General features: G+C 38.0%; 1 long non-coding RNA gene across 1 annotated transcript; it reads right to left on the reverse strand.

Moving 5' to 3' along the window:
• Nucleotides 1-14470: 14470 nt before the first annotated feature.
• On the reverse strand, nt 14471-20188 carry LOC136254354 (uncharacterized). The gene is made up of 4 exons (XR_010700440.1): nt 20084-20188; nt 18105-18154; nt 14723-14851; nt 14471-14673 (listed from the first exon to the last, which is right to left on the reverse strand). It is a non-coding gene; the product is annotated as an uncharacterized lncRNA (long non-coding RNA).
• Nucleotides 20189-20345: the final 157 nt, after the last annotated feature.

A 20345-nucleotide genomic window follows, 5' to 3' on the forward strand; every position in this document is an offset into this window, starting at 1 on the left:
ATTGCTTTTATAGGCAATGATGGAAGACTGTGATACATAACTGTGGCATAGTTGTGGTTGCATTTGCTTGCTTATCTACAAGCTTTTTATGGTCCATACAGCATGTATTAGTTACCAAGGAGATCATAAGGATTCACCAAAGACATGTGTCGGGACATCAGCACATCACAGCAATAATAAATGTATACTGCAAACAAGTATATATTATGCAAATGTTATTTATGTTAAACATACATGTATTTGTTTTGAAGGTATTCCTACATCCCAACATAGTCTTGTGGACAATACATCTTTTCTGTACCACTGTACGAAGACTGTGACTACTTTCAAGTTAAAGCAAGAGTTCATAATATAAATATATATATTATGTACTCTTGGTTAAAGTGATAGCCTGTGAACCATCTTAATGAAGGTATAATTATTAATCTTATGATCATTTTCTTCAAAGCAGAAACAAATTTTAATGTTTTCTTTGTTATTAAAGACCATTACAACACTACTGTGGATTCCACCTACATATGTGACTGGATTTTGGAAAATCACCCATATGGGCGTGCATGAAATAATTAGAATTTTCATGTTTAGTGTTTTGCTAATAAGAGCAGAGAACAGATTTGAAAATATTTCAAGAATTTTCTTGTAATTTAAGGTATTGAGAATGGCTTAAAACCATCAACAAGTAGATTTACACTATAATGTTTGTGATTAAATATTTTAGGTGTCAAATGCACCCATATGGGTGATTTTCCAAAATTCGGTCACATATGGAACACTAAGGTATGGTCTCCCAAGTTCATAGAACTGGCTGTGTGTGGAAGACCCCTTTTGCAAATCCAGTCACTACATTTATTTAAAGTTTTGGTATTAAAATTTTGTTGTCATTGATGCAGTTAGTTATAATGACTCCTCATATCATAGAAATGAAGAAACCATCCATTTTCACAGTCACTTAATACCTGCAAGTACAGTATAATATTTCACAGTCACTTAATACCTGCAAGTACAGTATAATATTTCACAGTCACTTAATGCCTGCAAGTACAGTATAATATTTCACAGTCACTTAATACCTGCAAGTACAGTATAATATTTCACAGATCATGAATTGATGTTGTTAATAGATACTTCCTTGCATGAACACTGAGAATGTCAATGAGAAAAGTACTGCAAAATATACATTTTACGTGCAGCACTGTATGATTCAATCTAAAAGGTCCTAGAATAATAAAATAGTTATGCATACATATGCATCTAAAAATATGGTGGGTCAAAGTGGAGGGTCACTATCTAAACTTGGATCAAGAGGATCATTAGGATCTGGCCCCAGAGTGCCACAGAGGTACATACATCAAATGTTCTTCCCTTTTTCCAGGGAAGTTTTGTCCAGCTTTCCATGTGGTCACAGGTGTTAAGATTGTTGATGTAATCAAGAAATTGTAAAATTCACACTGACCATAAGTAGCAATACCAAAAATTAATAGCAGTGATTGCAGCTAATCAAATGTACATCTTCACAGTCACTTACCTGCACGTACAGTATAATGTTTCATATATCGATGTGATCATGAATTTATATTGCTATAGATACTTCCTTGATGTATGAATGCTGAGAATGTCGATTAGAGTGTGAACTGTACTACAAAACATTTGTAAACCATTACACCCTTTCAAGATATCTATAACTCATAACTCCCCATGTCTCACTATATACTACAAAATGTATATTCGTGCATTTGTGATAAACTCTAATGTGATGGGCATAAAGTATACTTTAGTGGGGTATGTAATGTAAGAGATGATAGTTCACATTTGCTATTTAATGAGGAAAATCTGAAATATCATCTCCTACACATCACATACACCACAGGATGAGAGCATGCTATGTAAAGTACATTTAGAGCTATCACAGTTACACAAATACAAAAATATACACATCCATCTACATTGAAGCTTTACCACTTCATTTTGTTGTGCAACAGTTGTATGCTGAGAATGTTTCAAAGGTGTTACATTTTCACAGGACAAGTATGAGTGTTCAAGTCATGCCAGTGGGAAAGGCTATATATAAAGTATAAAAAAAATTTTGGAATTTTAAATTAGATTAGGGACAGTGTAAAATGCTGCAATAAAAAGTAGTGAAACAAGCTGGATCGGAGTAGTACGTAATGTCCAAGTACTGTAAAACAATAAGAAGTGAATATTCCTACTGTGCTACACTCAATGTACAGTAGCACAGTAGGGATATTGACTTCTTATTGTTCTACAGTATTTGGACATTACGTACTACTCCGATCTAGTTTGTTTCAGTAATTTTAATTGCAGCATTTTACACTGTCCCTAATCTAATTTAAAATTCCAATTTTTTTCTTATACTTGTTTGTGAAGTTTTTTGCAAGCTCATGACCACTAAATATCTCCTGAGTTACTCAAAGCACTATTACACTAGATTATGACTCATACAATAACAAATGATCAGTGGGCGTGGCTCTACATAAGCCCGCAGACAATAATGGATGTGGATTCGTGCATACTTAAGGCCTGGTGAATGGGCGTGGCTACCATATGTCTACAGACTGTAATTTACGTAAGTGGGCGTGGCTCACGAAAGAAGCAGAGCTACGCTACGACATTTAGTAACACGTCCACATTTAATTTAGCACGTGGGGTCAGACCCGAATAATCTGTAAAGCAGGACCTGGATGACCCGACTCGGTTTAACATTGTTACTAAATAAACTATATTTATTGACTTACACATTGCTATTTATAGTTCGCCATGAGTTGCTCTCTCTGATCGATATCAACAGCGAGTCACGTTTTTGGTACAACCGGCGACCACGTGTATTCGAATAGTTTGTTGCAATATACACTGGTATGGAAGCCGTACTGTAGTCTATTAACACTCAGCGGTAGAACCTTTACTGATGGCCATGGTAAAGAAGGATAAAAGGTAAGACAATAGCGCAAGCATTGTATGCTTATCCTTTTAACTCTAATTGGCTGGTAATTTGGCCGCCTTTTTTATTGCTCTATACACTGAATATTAAAAAAAGCGGCCAAATTACCAGCCAATTAGAGTTAAAAAAAATCAATTTATGATGCAGCAAGAGTGAATGTAGAACACAGCTGAAAGACAAAGGTTCAATGTTAAACTTTTTGTTAATTCCAATTAGTTGTATATCAGCATTCATTCTTGGCCGCTTCAGATATCAGCTATTTCACTTGCCAGTTACTTTCATGGGTACACTTTTTTTTACAGCCAATGCTAGTTGTTTTTGCACAGATTAAAAAAAAAATTAGTATAAGTAGTTGGATTAAGATTGATTCTTGGCTGCTCCAGATATCAGCTCTTTAAGTTACCAGTTATTTTTACTTTCATGAAGTCTTTCCCTACAACTGAGCTGTTTTTAATTATATTGGATTACAGGTACTTGTAGTTTCTTGGACGCGCCTTTTTTTTACAGCGAAGGTGTTTTGGGGGTGGATTATTATATACATGGAGAGGGGATGTGCAACCTTAGTATGAATATACACACCTCCTACCTGCATGCAGCAGCCAATGAACATGATATACATGAGCATGGAGCAAGCCTGCAGAAAGTAACAGCCATTGAGCTTTAGGTACATGGCACAATGGTTATGGTAACATTGCTACCACCCCCACTTATGGAAATGCTCTAAATAACATGTTTTTGGATGTAATAAACGATAACAGTCTCGAACAATTTGTGCACTTGCCAACCCGCTTAGAGAATACATTAGATCTTGTTTTCTGTACTTATCCAAAAAGTGTTAACATTTCTACTGTTCCTGGTATCTCAGATCATGATGCGGTAACATTCCATCTTGATATAAACAAGCATGCAACTCCAAGTACAAAGCAACACAAAATTGCTTTGTATCACAAAGGAAACATCGACCTAATTAAAAGAGATCTAACAACTTTTGCAAATACATTCTTATCAAGTGACCCACATTCCAGACCAGTTGAACAACTTTGGCAAGAATTCAAGCAAGCAATCCATGAAGCTGTCTCTAACCATGTTCCTCACAAAGTGAAACGTTCACGCAACAGTTTACCTTGGATTAATAGGCAAATAAAGAAAGATATGAAAGCACGCAAAAAACTATACAACAAGGCTAAGAGAAGCAAATTAGAGTCTGATTGGAAAGCTTATCGTGATGCCAGGAACCTAGTCAACTGCAGATTGAAAGAGGCACACAACAATTATTATGCCAGACTATTTGATAGTTCATTCAGTGGGAATCGCCGCCAATTTTGGAAGTACGTAAGGGCCAAACGACAGGATAAACATGATATTCCCACCCTACTTGTTAATGGAAAACCTGTTAATAGTTCAAAAGACAAAGCAAAAGCTCTGAATAATCATTTCCAGTCTGTATTTACAAAAGAAAGCCTATCAACAATACCTACAATAAGTAATACTATTAATGCTATACCTGACATGCCTACTCTCTCCATCTCACAGTCTGGGATACAACAACTACTTTCAACACTTGACGAACAAAAGTCTAGTGGACCTGACCTTATTTCACCATACATACTAAAACATTGTGCTAATGAAATTGCTCCAATTTTACAAGTGATCTTTACCCAGTCTTTGTCTACCAGCTCATTACCGAGTGATTGGCTATCAGCTAACATTTGTCCTGTGTATGAAAAGGGTAACCGCAGTAGTGCCATCAATTATCGACCTATATCGTTAACATCCATTTGTGCTAAGACTATGGAACACATTATTTACCACTCCATTATGAACCATCTTAACCAACACAACGTTTTAATTGAAAATCAACATGGCTTTCGATCACAGCACTCCTGTGTCACTCAACTCATCACTTTGACTGAAGACATATCCTACGCTCTTGACCATCAAAAGCAAATTGATATAATCCTTCTAGACTTTTCTAAAGCATTTGATACAGTTCCACATCAACTACTTCTGACTAAATTAAGGCATTATGGAATTAGCAACAGTACTCTTGCATGGATTGAATCCTGGCTCACTAGACGTTCACAATGTGTAGTTTTGGATGGTGAAACCTCAAACCCTGTACCTGTTTTGTCAGGAGTCCCTCAAGGAACTGTCCTGGGTCCCCTGATGTTTTTACTGTATATAAACGACATAGCAAATGATATTGATTCTCCTCTTCTGATGTTCGCAGATGATTGTTTACTTTACAGAATAATCAATAGCAGAGAAGACACCATCCAGCTCCAACAAGATCTGAACAAGTTATCTGAATGGGCTAACACCTGGCAACTGAACTTTAATGTCATCAAATGTGCTGTAGTGCAATGCACAAGGAATACTTCACCCATCACACATAATTACATACTGAACGGCCATATATTAGAAACATCTGAGCAACACTCTTATCTGGGCATCTTAATTAACAAGTCATTATCCTGGTCTTCACACATATCTACCATAGCAGCCAAGGCGACAAAAACCCTCAACTTTTTGAAACGTAATCTTAGTAGTTGCTCACAAAGAGTTAAGAAATCTGCTTACATCACAATGGTGAGGCCACAAATGGAATATGCATCAGCTGTGTGGGATCCATACTACAATTCACAAATTCAGCAATTAGAGAAGGTACAACGTTGTGCAGCCAGATGGATTTATAATGACTAGTAGATTTAGCTCAGTTTCAGCAATGTTAAACGAATTATCCCTGCCATCTCTTGAGACTCATCGCAAGATATCTAGATTACAAGTCCTGCACAAGGCACTCCATCACCAGCTTGCCATCTGCATACCATCATATTACTTACCATCAACGAGAGAAACTAGATCATACCATCCATTGCATCTCATAATTCCATCATCATCCACCAGATCATATCAGAGCAGCTACTTCTCAAGAACTGTTAAAGAATGGAACACCTTGCCTGTTAACATCATTGAAACGTCTGATCCAGATTCGTTCACATCACTTTTACAATCATATTACCACACTAGTACTAGCTTGTAATTAGTTGAACAATTGGTTTACTGTAAAGTTAGAACTGTTTTTTTTTGTTGTTGTTTTTTTTTTCCCTGAGCATACCAGCAGGGCTGACTGCTCAGTACAAATAAATAAATAAATAAATATGCAACAGTTAGTGTATGCTGGAGATATTACAAGCTATATGAGCCAGCGTTGAAACCGGGTCGGGTCAACCGGGTCACATTTTCTCCGGGTCATCCGGGTCTGACCCGGTTTACAAATTATCCGGGTCTGACCCGGTTTACAAATTATCCGGGTCTGACCCGGATTGGATCACGTGAGAAACGAAATTGTTCGTTTGACGACGTGGAAACTTATAAACGCTATCGCGGAGCTCTTTCGTGAGCCACGCCCACTTATCACGTTACAAACATACGCTCAGCCACGCCCATTTATTAGTAACTGCAGTATGTAGCACGAAACTTAGGGTACTATGGTGAGGGGTAGCTATTGTTAGTAGGTGATGACTTTTTTTTTTTCTTTTTTTTGGTCTTCAACCTACAGCTAGGATGAAGTTGCGTCTGGATCCGCCCCTGTTTACTCAACACGAATCGAACGCTCAAAAAGGTAGTCTCGCTCGCTCGAGACTAACCGAAACATAGCTCTTATCGCACGCCTCGGCTTTAATTAATTATCTTGATGATATACTTGTGACGGGCCGCTCAGTGGAAGAACATTTGTCAACCTTACATAAAGTTTTTCAACGACTGGAAGATACAGGTCTTAAACTGAAGAAAAGTAAATGTGTGTTCCTTGCCGACTCTGTGACTTACCTGGGTCATCGTATTGATTCCCAAGGCTTGCACCTTCTAAAGAGAAAGTGAAGGCACTTCAAGCTGTTCCCAATCCCAAGAATGTGACCGAACTGAAGTCATACTTAGGGATGCTCTCGTATTATTCGAAGTTCCTTCCAAACCTGTCATCGAAGCTTGCTCCTTTACACAAGCTACTGAAACAGTCAGTCCCATGGCAATGGAAGGATGAACAGCAGCAAGCATTTGAGAACTCAAAACAATTGCTATCGTCGTCACAACTCCTGGTTCGTTTTGACCCAACTTTAGAAATTCGTTTGGCTTGTGAAGCATCTGCCTATGGCATAGGCGCCGTTTTGTCACATGTAATGCCTGATGGATCAGAAAAACCAATTGGTTTTGTGTCTCGGACCTTGACAGATGCTGAAAAGAAATACTCACAATTGGAGAAAGAAGGTCTAGCGTGTGTTTATGGTGTGAAATGTTTTCATTCATACTTGTTTGGTCACAAATTAGTGTTACAGACTGATCACCAGCCTTTGACAACATTGTTCAATGAGACCAAAAGTATCCCGGTTCAAGCATCAAGTCGTATACAGCGCTGGGCACTATTGTTAGTATCTTACGAGTATACCATTGTTTTCAGATCCACTAGTAAACATGCAAATGCTGATGCTATGATTCGGTTACCCTTACCTGACAAGCCTACTAGTACTCCTGTACCAGCTGAGTTAGTGTTAATGATAGAAAAGCTTGATGAAGCCCCCATTACCTCAACACAAATTGCCAATTGGACTAAGAAGGATCCTGTCTTGGCAAAAGTGTCACAATACATACAGTTGGGATGGTCTAGTCAGGTTGATAATGCACTGAAACCTTACTGGAACAGACGTTTTGAACTATCCACTCATGCTGGTTGTGTCCTTTGGGGTGTAAGAGTGGTTGTTCCACCACAGGACAGACAAACAGTTCTGGCATGGAGGATACCCAGGGATGACACGGATGAAGGCTTTGGCACGACATCTAGTATGGTGGCCTAAGTTAGATGAAGCCGTTGAAGATGTTGTGAAACAGTGTGAGAATTGCCAGCAGAATCGAGCCACACCCCCTCCAGTACCACTTCACCCTTGGCAGTGGCCTACCCGCCCTTGGACTAGATTATACATATAGATTTTGCGGGACCAATTGAAGGAAAAATGTTGCTGATCATTCATAGCAGATATACTCATATGTTTAGGTGACAAACTTGTTTGTGTACTAGATTCATTTTGTGCACTTCCTATAGTTTTGCAAACCAATGGACTTGGTTGTGTGGCTACCATTGATGACAAACCCACTCGTGCTCTATCTTCGACCTGAGTATCTGACACACTTCCATCCTCTAATGAAGTGGCAGATGAACTAGCCCGTGAAGTTTGAGACATGGTATATGTTGAAGCAACAGTAGTACTACATTTCACTTTCATGGCGTCGAATTGCTTTAAAACCTGTTTTCTTTGTTCAGGTCTCATTCTTGTCAACTGCTCAGGAGCAACAATGAGATGTGCATACTCCTTATCTAACCTGTATTGGCCACGACCAGAAAGAGGTTGCACAACTTCATCCCTTTGAGATAAAACCACTTGTTTCATAGATTCATTAAACTCAGGTCATTTGCTCTCTTTGAAATTCACTTTTCTTTTGATGGCAGCATTCAAACTTTCACTAGAGTTTGTGGTAAAAATTCCAGGAGGGCACCCTAAACCAGCAGCAGTACGGCTGCTTTTTAACATTGTGTTCTCAAAAACTTTTGAATACTGTTGTACAAAATAATCAAAGAATGACATTTGACCGGGATGTAAATATTGTGCCTCCCTTGCATTCCACACATCTTTGCAGTTGTGAAGGCGACTTTCAAAGTCAAAACAGCTAACTGCATCAACTAAACCTTCTTCATATCTGTTGTAAACATATTTACCAAATATATCTGACAAAAATTCTTCAGAAACACATGACGGCAGCCCTCGCTCTCCAAGCTTTGAGTGGATGTTCCTTTTCATATGCAAGAAGCAACGCAATTGAATTGCAAAAGGAAAATTGTGTAAAAAGGCCTCGATCAACGCTTCATCTCCATCAGTACCAAATGCTAGCAATCCTTGAAGTTTCATATTAAAGGACACCAAGGTACTGGCAAAATAGTTAAACGCAGCAAAATGTTTTCTTTGGTGCACCAGTACTGGGCCCGCCATGGTTGGGTGCTTTTTTGATGTAATATCTACAAGCATCAGGCGCTTGTAAGTTGACGGAGTAACATAGAATTCTCCTACATTGTATGTTGTATCTGCAGTAAAAACACGAAATTTTCTTTCATCAGTAAGAAAGCGAACCAGATCACTGATTTGCCAATCAAACACCATAACACACTGCGGATCTGGTGCAGCTTTTACATCTTGTACAAATGCATCTGATGTTCCATCCGTTAGCTTACACTGGAGAATTACACTATACAAAACATTTTGATCTTTACCAGTACTACTTCGTCGATAGTTTTTTATTTGGTGAAGATTGCGGGGCAGTTTCTGCATTCCAGCTGCATCTAATTCCCCTCCACATTGTTGAGTCGCCTTATACAAGGCCTCAGTTGGTTTGCTAGTAGATGCAATTTCTCTGTGTTTTTCTTTAGCAGAATCAGATGTATGAAAAATGGAGTATTTGATTTTGAATTTCCATGTGGCTTTGGTTTAACTACAACTGCTGCCCCATCAAACCAGTATTGAATCATGGAATACTTGTTTCGCTGTCCACTATGGTTTAGTATGAACACAATAATTACCAAACCAAGTAAAAACATAGTACACAAGCATATAATTTCCCTTACTTTGTATATCTGCAATCATTCGGTGATACTTTGGATAACTTGAATGAATGTAATATCGACGAGTCAAATGCAAGTATTCAGTTCCTTCTTTAGCATTGGGTTTTCGCTCTGCATATTTAATTCTACCTGATGGTAATAATCTGAAGTATGTTTTCTTTGTGCCTGTTCCTCTCCATAGCCCCAAGTCGTCAGCCTTTAAATCTCCAAAATTAATTATGTCAATGTCGACCAAAAATACTGCATTCTGTGACACTCCCAGAGGCTGCACTTTGCAGACACGTTCAAGTGGCACAGAAGACTTCAACAACACATCAATAATTCTATCTAGTGGATACCCATAATCCAGTGAAGCAAAAATTGGTAAATCGTGATCATCCTGATAATAAGTAAGTGTCCTGCAATAAGACAAAGTATGGTATTGACAAAACATACATTTTACTGTACTTGCTGGTAGAGTCACTACTAGAACTGTCAATCAACTCATCACTATGGATTCAGAAACCAACACATCAAATACTTAAAAATACAGGAAGGTTACAGAAATAGAAGTATATAATAAACAACAACAAAGAAAATATATTGTCCTACTGCAGTTTACAACCTTGACAGAATTAAGGATTAAAAGCTTATATAAACAACAACAAAGGAAATATATTGTCCTACTGCATTTACAACCATGACAGAATTAAGGATTAAAAGCTTATATAAACAACAACAAAGGAAATATATTGTCCTACTGCATTTACAACCATGACAGAATTAAGGATTAAAAGCTTATGCACTAGCATTAGCACATACTTTATGTGTTCATAAAATACACTGGTTATCAAGTATGCAGGGCTTGTTTATGCTGACAGCTGAAATTTGCTCACAATTCAATTTGTAGAGTCTAATTTCCTAACCTCTCCTGGAAGGAGAGAGTATACCTTTAATCCCTAGGGGTCAGTAATTATTGGTGCTTACAGTGGAACTTCCCTTATCAGGACATCTATTATCTGGGTACCTCCATTGTCTGGACAGCCTAAATTGGTCATGTGGCTTGTAGTTTATTGCAGATGAAAGCACAAGGAAGGAGCCTAAAGGTTGCTGTTTACCTCTTTGGTGAATTGTTTAATAACTACCAGTTGGTTGCTAGGTGATAATGCATTTTTCAGCCCAGGAGAGTGACCATGAATGCTCCGTAGTGACTTCCCCTCTGCCCACTAAACTGCATAGCACTAACTGCTAGCAATAATTGCAATATTTGTTTTTTTAATTAGTCACTTTAGCATAATAGCATGCTATTCTTAGTTACGGACATTTCTGAGATACGGATAGGTGTACCAGACCTCCTGGATAAGAGAGGCTACACTGTATATTAAAAGCTTCAAGAGCAGTCATACTAATACAACAGTCAAGATAATGTCAGCCAGCCAAAAATAAGGTTTGTCATCATCCACAAAATCTCGCTACCCACCAGCCCCCGTTGTCTCCTCTGTCCCTGCCTGGGATAGGTGAGTCTTAGCATTAACAAGTATGTAAGTTGAGCCTATAAAGCACTCTCAGCATTGCTTTGCCCATAATCACAGTCACTTTGAGCATTTGTAGAAGTAAATGTCTTGGTCTGAGTTAATGCCAGGTCAGTCACTTTCAGAAAAAAATTTCTGGATTTTTATAAGGATATGTGACCTAATTTTAGAAAACCATTGATATTCGCACATTTCTCAAAATTCACTTTATTGGTTCTGTTATTTATAGGGACAGAGGAATGGACTGGCAAAAAATTCAGCCTCGTTAAGTTCAGTACATGGGAGATACAGTACTGGGTAGTTGGACAAGCAATTAAGTCGATTTGTATAGAAACCATCGAGAAAATAATTTACAGGTGCTTAAATAATCATAACTTACTTATGTGACATTGTACGGAGTTTGTTCATTGTGCATCTACCAAGGTATAGGTTTTGTCCAGTATTTGCTTCTGTGCCTGAGAAGCCCAACATTTGCTTCTTTGCCTGAGAAAGAAGGTAGCTATATTAACTACAGAAAAATCGTTAAATTCTTTGGTCACCACAACATAAACAAATGTACGCAACTCAGAAACTCATTCGTGTATGGAGATAAAACAAGGATTTTCCAACTCCCCGCATGGACAGGCGAACACGATACCTAGGATTTATTGATTGGAGTGTTAATTCACTGAGTAGCAAGGTGATAAAAATATAAGTAAATTTTTTTGGAACTTGGGTTAATGAGTTTCATTAGCTACATCAACAGTTTTCTCAAATTCGGGTACATATACGGTAGTTAAGATTAGAACAGCACTAGCATTCAATTATTTAAAGAAAAGACCTTATAAAGCCTTCTTTCTCTGCTTCATTGCTTTCTTTTTCTGCTTCACTGCCTTCTTGATCTTCATCACTTTCATTATCTGACTCGGGATCACTTGGAGCATCAGTCCTAGGTTTCTTCGTTGGTGTAAAAACCTTTTCCTCCGTATCAAATTGAGTAACTGCTAAATAATCACCTGCAAGGCTTCCGGTATCGCTGTCTTCGCCACTTAAACCTCCTACATCATGATCGACGGTACCCTGGGTAACGTTTATCCCTTCACTACGCAACAATCTTCTCCTAACTTTTCTTTTAACTTTAGTTTTATCTGTTGTTAAGGTTCCTTGGGTGTCTTCGTCTTCACTAGATAAAACAATAACTACTTCCGACATGAAGAGACCACGTATCATCCATTGTCTCCATACAGCGTGTTTTTTGCGCATGCGTATTTATGCATTTTACCACATGCGCCTAGTCCAAAATCCAGTCCAGAGTCCAGTCCATAGTCCAGTCCAAAGTCCAGAGTCCAGTGTTTACACCAACCCCCACTGAACAGTCCTTCGCCATTTCACCCGCGCCATTCATCACGTGTGCATTTGATCACGTGATGCAACAGATAGGATTTGCAGGGTTCAGCATTAATGTGATGTGACCCTCAATAGTAGTACAGAGGAGCGCCAGTTGGAAAGTAGCTACCAGAGAGCTCCAAGGCTGTAAGATTTGGTGTGATTTTTAATTTTAAAAAATTCTGCTTCTGAAAGGGGGTTCGTCCGAACCATCCGAACCCTCCCTGCCTACGCCCTTGATTTTTAAGTGGAAGCTAGTGTACTAACAAATTAAAGCTAAACAATAGATTATGTAGCAACAATAGAATAAAATATTTAGTGAAATAATATACATATATGTGACTGAAAAAAATTGGCTAGATTTTCCAATGGATACAAATTAATCAATATGGTTGCTATCACATACGTGTGGGTATTGTTCTATAATTGTAGGGAAGTGTAGGCTCTTGGGAAAATCTTTTATAAGCAGAACAGACCACTGTATATAATATTATTAATCAATAATTGAAAGCACTCATCAATTGAAAGCACTCATCAATTGTACACTCATCAATTGGTCCAGCCCACATTGGCGGCATTAATGATCATCCTTGATGCTGTTCAGTGGTCACATTAATTTATTGTATAATATGTACTGTCTTTCGTACATGCACAGCAGTTAATTGTGTACATACTCATGAATATAATACACTTACTAGCTAGCTAGGATCATGATCGAATACTCTTATTACTTGCACACTAGCTTATGTAGTTTGATCAATGATGCAACTAGATTACCGGAATCAATTCATCTGTTTCCCTATATACGTAGTAGACATGTCACTCCAGAAACTCTATTACCACAACACCTAAATGAAATACAGTACAGTGGAACCTGTATTATGGACACCTTGGGACCAATCAAGTGTCCTGATCATGATTTTCCACGTTAGTTTACATGTTATGGACCACTGCACTTTGAGTGTCCAGATTATGCAGGTGTCCTCACTTTCAAGTTAACACACAGTAAATTCAAATGGATCAATTTGACCTCCATGGGTAAATTTAAACTGCAGAAGTTTTGGTTAAAATGACCATCTAAAAGTGGTTGTAACCTGAGTAGGTATTTGAACAAAATCAGTCAAAATAACCAGGGAAGATCAATACAACTGTTCACTTAGGATGTTGAAATAACATATTTTGGTGATTTGAGTGTGAAATGTCAAGTCTACTATAGTAAAGTTTAGATGACCAGCTACATGGTTAAATTTACAGTACACTGGCCGTTATAACAGTTGTGTTACATCCCACAATCAAAAGTGAAGATGGAGAACATAGGTTTTAAATGCAATTTGAAAACTCTATAAGACCAGGTATGTTTAAAATATTAAAGTGCAGTATGTAACAATTATTGTCGTAGATAGATTAATGTATGTTATTACTAATGATGACTGACTTGTTAATTAATGTAAACAAACAAATAAACAAATCTTTTGTGACATGGGTTAATTTTACCACTGATGGTTAAAATGACCGTGATGGCAAGGTTATTTCAAACACCTGGCTAGAGGTTGAAGAGACTATAGAGCATCTGGGTAATATGACTGTATCCTACAAAGTTAAAATAAACCAATACATCCTTGGGTCATTATTACCAAAAAATCGGTCGTTTGAATTGCAGGTAAAACAACCCAAAAATTTGGGTTGTTTGTACCCATTTGAATTTACAGTGCAGTGGCTGTTAGAAGTAATTGCATGGATTGTTTGAACTTGCTAATTATACAGGAACTCAAAATTGAAGAAAAGTAAACATCTATATATATATATACAATCCAGGTCAAGATTTTATTGTTACGGTTTGTTCCCAGTATTCATGGTTATCTGGAAGGTAAACTCTTATGATGGTCGAATGTGTAGTTGTGTATTCTGAGAACTAAGTGCTATAGTAAATAGCTAGCATCTTACGTCTAAAGTAGGATCCACTACATCATCTACATGTTAAAACGCATTATGTACACCAATTTCATACATTGTAATCAGAAAAGTAACACTGGAAAAAATTGGTGCTCAAGGAATGTGCACACATACACAAGTGTACACATGCACAGTCAAGCTTATTATACAGTACATATAATCATGAGCATCATGTGGAGGTCACGTAGAACAGCAAATGATCAAGTTACATACAGCAGTCTCATCTGAAAACAATAAATTGCACTCATACTCGTACACAATAAAATAGCTTACCAAGTGCAAACACAGAAACTGAGTAACCTCTATCTCATGAAGACCAGTTCCCACATCTAGTCAAATGAGATGAATGTGAAATAGTTGTCCCTCTCTCTAGCAGCAATTGTAATCCAAGGCTCTTAGAAACTGAATAATTTGGGGAACAAAACAGTACAAGTTTAAGCACTTACGTAGCAACAAAATATCACCATAGCAACTATTGCATAACTCATGGATATCAACCTAGCAACCATTGCTTAGAAAACGTAAATCATGGATAAGGATAAAATCAACAGATGCAATGTGTAAATAGCTAGTTATGTAGATAATTCACAGACAAGTGATGGATTTCAAAGGCTGTAGCTGGCTGATAATAAACATATATACAGTAGTACATTTTTATACTGAAGGCCTAGATTACATTTTTTGAAATTATGTACGAAGCTGAAAGCCATCCATTTGTTTGATTGTCTGTTTATACATTCCCTTGAAGTCTGGATTATGTATGTATTTGAATTACGCTGATGTGCACAAAGTCCATAATAATAGAATATTCATAACACAGATACCTTGAGACCAACTAGTATTATCAAGAGCACCCCAGGCTAGCTTTGTACTAAGGACATGAGTATATGCTTATCTGGTCTCTTGGGTCACATTTTGTCCATACAAAGCCATTACTCTAAATGACAATACTTTTCTAAAAATTAAATTTGCAAATTGGTTTGCAAAGTGGTCTAACAGATAAAAATTTGGTGAATTACCAAGTCAATTCACAGATATATAAAATTGTTAGATTTAATTTAATTTGCCAAACTGCCAATTAGCTCCTTGCATACAATGCTGCACTCAGCACCTATCCAAAATCTAAAAAAAACGTTTATACATAATTTCAACTGTCTAAAGCAGCCATTTGGCTTTGAAATGTTAGCCCAAAGGTGACCAGCTTAGACAGGCCCCACTGTAATTTTACACATCATAACACTTTCATGACATGTGTGTTTTATAAAATTCAAGTTTTAACAAATGTGAGCAAGCAAGAAGCTTAGTTGAGGAGTATGAGTAAACTGTGTAGTGCGCGTGCACGCATGTGTGTGTATGTGTGTCCTCTAAACAGATGGCTGTGGAATTTGGGATGTCTGGTGGAGTTGGTATGCTACCAGTACAGCATTGTTAGGTCACAAGGCAACCCATGCCCAAGCAGATGTTGTTCATAGACCCAACTTGAATTGGAAGGACATTCAAAGAATGGGATAGGATGCTCTCAATTAGTTTGATGTAGCCCAGCCAAGGTGGTATAATTGATGCTAAATGTTTCATCTAGAGGAGCTCCTAGTAGTCCAACTGTGGTCACTGGCTTTGCCTGTGGTTGTGAGAGGACTTTTATAGTCATTCCAGAGACTTCACTTGTCATCGTAAGCACTGTGCTGGTCAACCTCCTCCACCAAAACAAACTAAGTTAAATAGTGGGTGTGGCAGAATTTTCTATCGTAGAGGTGATCTCACTTGCCACCAGCAATACTGCTTAAGTTAAGTTTGTGTCAGGCCCAGTTCTGCAGATACAGGACTTGCTTTTGTCATTAGACATGCCAATAAGGTGATGAGGTGTGTGTGCATGTCAGAGTTGGGGTCAAATACCTTTAAGTACAATTGCAAATACTCTAAAAATGTGAAATACAAACAATGCAAATACCTTTATCAGGACAGTATTTAAATACAAATATGAATACTTTCCAAAATACAATTTTAAATACTTTCCAAAGTATTTAAATACAATTTTAAATACTTTACTGGTATATACTAGGTTTTGCACTTGACTCAACCACTTTATTGTCTACGAATTGGTCTGTTTAAAGGGCTTCATTCATCTACTTGTGTATGACAATACTTCATTCAGGTTCACAATTTCCATTGAAAATGCTCTCAGATTCAATCTTGTATTGTTCAAATTTCAAAATTTTCCACTTTCAACATTATTATTCTAACATGCATCTATTCAGTGTTGTGCAATTGTGAGAGGGGTGTATCATGTACTTGGTTGTCTGTACCTACCCAAACTTTTCCATTAGCAAAATGCTTCAGAGAGCCATACCTATAATCTAAAGGCAGTATATAAAATATCTACAGGCAGAAAATATTATGAATTTTATGTGGAAATGTCTCCAAATTGCAGTGTTTTAGCATCTATTTTTCAAAATTTTCCTGGGGGGGGCATGCCCCCAGACCCCCCTAGTTCCAGCATGCTTTGCATGCTGGGAAGTGTGCTTCGCTACCTCTACCCATTTGGCAAGAGATTAATACCTTGAGTTAGCCCCCCCTTTTATAAATCCTAGATCCGCCCCTGAGAATGGTTTGATTTAGGGTTCTCCCATCAGGATCACACTGTAATAATGAAAATGCTACAGTAACATATTTGTTTAAGAAAATAAGTGCCTACTGGTCAACAATACGATTTTATTTCGTAGGTTCGAATGTGTTCAAGCATCACTTGAAGATTCTAGTCAAGTATTTAAACTCGATATTGTCAGAAAAGATTATAGATAGATACATAAGAATAGTGTAGAAAATTTGAACAAGTAGCTAACCTCTTATTTACTATATCGTCCTATGAACTAAAACATAGATTTTTGTCTGATTTTTACTAACAAATAACACTTAGGTACTGTAATATGTTGGTACAGTAAATAGTACTTGCACTTGACTTAAGTGCTGAGGGTGCTTTACCCTTGATTTCAACTAGAGCATACCTGTAATTGAAAAATACTTTACTTGGATAACTTTTAAATGCACTTGGACCCAGGTCACAGAATTCAAGTTCCACAACCCACTAGTAAGACAAGGACACACACTACACACACACACACACACACACACACACACACACATACACACACACTACACACCACACACACACACACACACACACACACACACATGCACACACACACACACACACACACACACACACACACACACACACACACACACACACACACACACACACACACACACACACACACACACACACACACACACACATGCACACACACGCTTTTACATCTTGATATCATCATGTCTGCCCCAACCCTTCATGGAAGGTTAATACACTCAGCCCGGGGATGCTAAATAACTCATTTACAAGCCAGGCCAGGAGAGAGGAATCACCTAGTCAGGGGATGTTAATTAACCTATTTTGAAATTTACAACAGGTGAGAGGACGTGGATAGGCCATAGACAATAGTGACCCGGGACAGAGACTTCGTCTACCTCGTACAAAACATGGGTATGTATGATGTAAAGCCTTCTTTTGTATGCATGCACAAACCCACACTATTTAAATTCTACATACTTTTTTGCTAATCACACATAATACACTTAGTGTCCAGCATATATTTTTTACCTTGACAGTCACTCTGCATCTACAGTATGTGTGTAGGGTATTCCAACAGGCTGTAATTAAAAGACACACAGAATATAACTTGTAGACTAATATGCAATAAAAGCAAGCAATCATAATTTACGTGCACACATATGGTTTACATTGCATATAGACCGCAAGTGGTGGAGGGGGGTGGGGCTTGAAGGGACACTTTATTACATTGGTATGTCATCATTACACCATTCATGCATCAGGTTCTACCACCCATGCAGTGTAGTATGACTATCTGACTTCAAATAATTACAAAAATTGAAACTCTAACATAGCCTTGACAGAAGTCTAGCTACTCAGGACGCTACACATCAATGACACTGTGAATCGATTGATTAAATAGCTGCTACCGAATACCACTTTGGATAGAAGTACAGCACACATCCTTAAACAATGATCTGCAAAATTGCAGTTAACCATTTTACTCAAGTACATATGTGCATACAATTGCACTTGCATTTTAGTTATCAACATGACTCAGAACTAGGAACCCTGTAAGCCCACTACGCAGCATTAGACATGCTATTCTAACAATATCTATACAGACAAGCAAACTCTGCGGCCAGCTTTGGGCATGCACCCTACTTAAACGAGCTAGGTTGCTTTAATCAAGTAATTAACACCTTTGCACTAAATATAGTCTTTCAGTTATTGTGATCTATCTGTGGTCGAATGTGTAAAAAACGCAATAGTGTGCATGGATGCTGACCAATCAGAACAGTGAACACCTTCGCTTATTACCAGGTATGTATATACTGTGCAAAATAAAAGGTAGAGTTGCAATGGTGGGTGTTTGATGTACAGGGTACAGTTGGAAACTTGTATGGTCAAATTTTTCATGTTACAAAATTACTTTGGGTGAACACACAAAGGATTTAGTGCTACGTGCTTAAATCGCATATAAGGCTGCTTAGCTTGATCATGAAACAGCTAAGTCACTCCTCCTTGTATAATCATGACTGTCTAGTATTCATGTTTGTTAGAAAACCCTCAGACTTCATAGCCCATGAGCCAGGCCTAAAAAGTACAGTTGCTGATACAAAAAAATCTAAGTGAATTTTATTTCCCAAGCAGTTATTGTGAAGGGGAAAGAAGGGCCAAACTGACTGGATTACTTGATGAGGCCATTGCTATTGCTGCGGAGCAGAAAGTTGGACCAAATTTGGTCCCTTCGGTACTCCTAGCTGCTGACACCACTTAGACGGTGCAACTACTGTAACTACCTCACGTACTTTATATATAGTGCAAAAGTTTAATGGGGAAATTTTGATGATTTCCACTACCTGCCTATTCCAGTCACCTCAAAATCATGCTTGGTGTTTTAACTGGCATGTAGTCTTGATATGTGTACATGGGATTATGAAAAATTACTGTAACTTAAAGGTTACAAGGGCGTGGCACTCCAATATAATACCCGTACTCCGATCTTCGTCCTCAGTCAAAATAGAAAAATAAGCCTTGACTTACACTAAAATCCACACTTGACCCTTGACCAAATTCTTGCAAAATTATAACTCTTAAAGTATCAATTGTGGTATACACTTGACAAACAAAGCTTGTCTTTTGACCTACTGCATATGTCTTGCTTGACTTTCATTTTGACCGAGGACGAAGATCAGAGTACAGGATATACTGGAGTGCTACCCCCTTGGATTATCAAAGTGTCCACATTTTAGGGTGTACTTTTTGAGGGGTTCTTCTGTATATTTTAGACAGGCTTCAGTAGAATTTCTGCAGGTCCCTACTTAGTGGAATAAAATAAGTACACAATTTGGTCGTATAGCTTGTCAAATCGCTCCTCATCTCGCTCTTTCAGTAGGAGGGCGGGCACACACAAAAGGACAAGGCCTGATACATGCAAGGGCCTGATACAGGAACGTGTTACCTTCAGGCCCTTGGTGTGCTTACAACAATTTACAAAACCAAGTACGCAACACGTAGCTACTCACACAAGAAGAAATCAGCTGGGCCCCATACTTCTCGCGATCTAGGCAGACTGTTAGGTGCTAGGCTATGGTGCGCTGAAAACCAACGCAAAGCTTAGTATACCGGTACCCAACTATTCCGTATCCCCCTACCGTACACTAATCTAGCGTTCGTATGGACCGTTAGTCCATACTAACGCAACATGTACCTTTGGACTATACGTCCATATAGCTTAAGATACTAGGTTGTGGCAACACCTACTATAACTTCATGTACAACTTACTA

This window comes from Dysidea avara, chromosome 4 (genome assembly GCF_963678975.1).
Source record: "Dysidea avara chromosome 4, odDysAvar1.4, whole genome shotgun sequence".
Lineage (NCBI taxonomy): Eukaryota > Metazoa > Porifera > Demospongiae > Dictyoceratida > Dysideidae > Dysidea > Dysidea avara.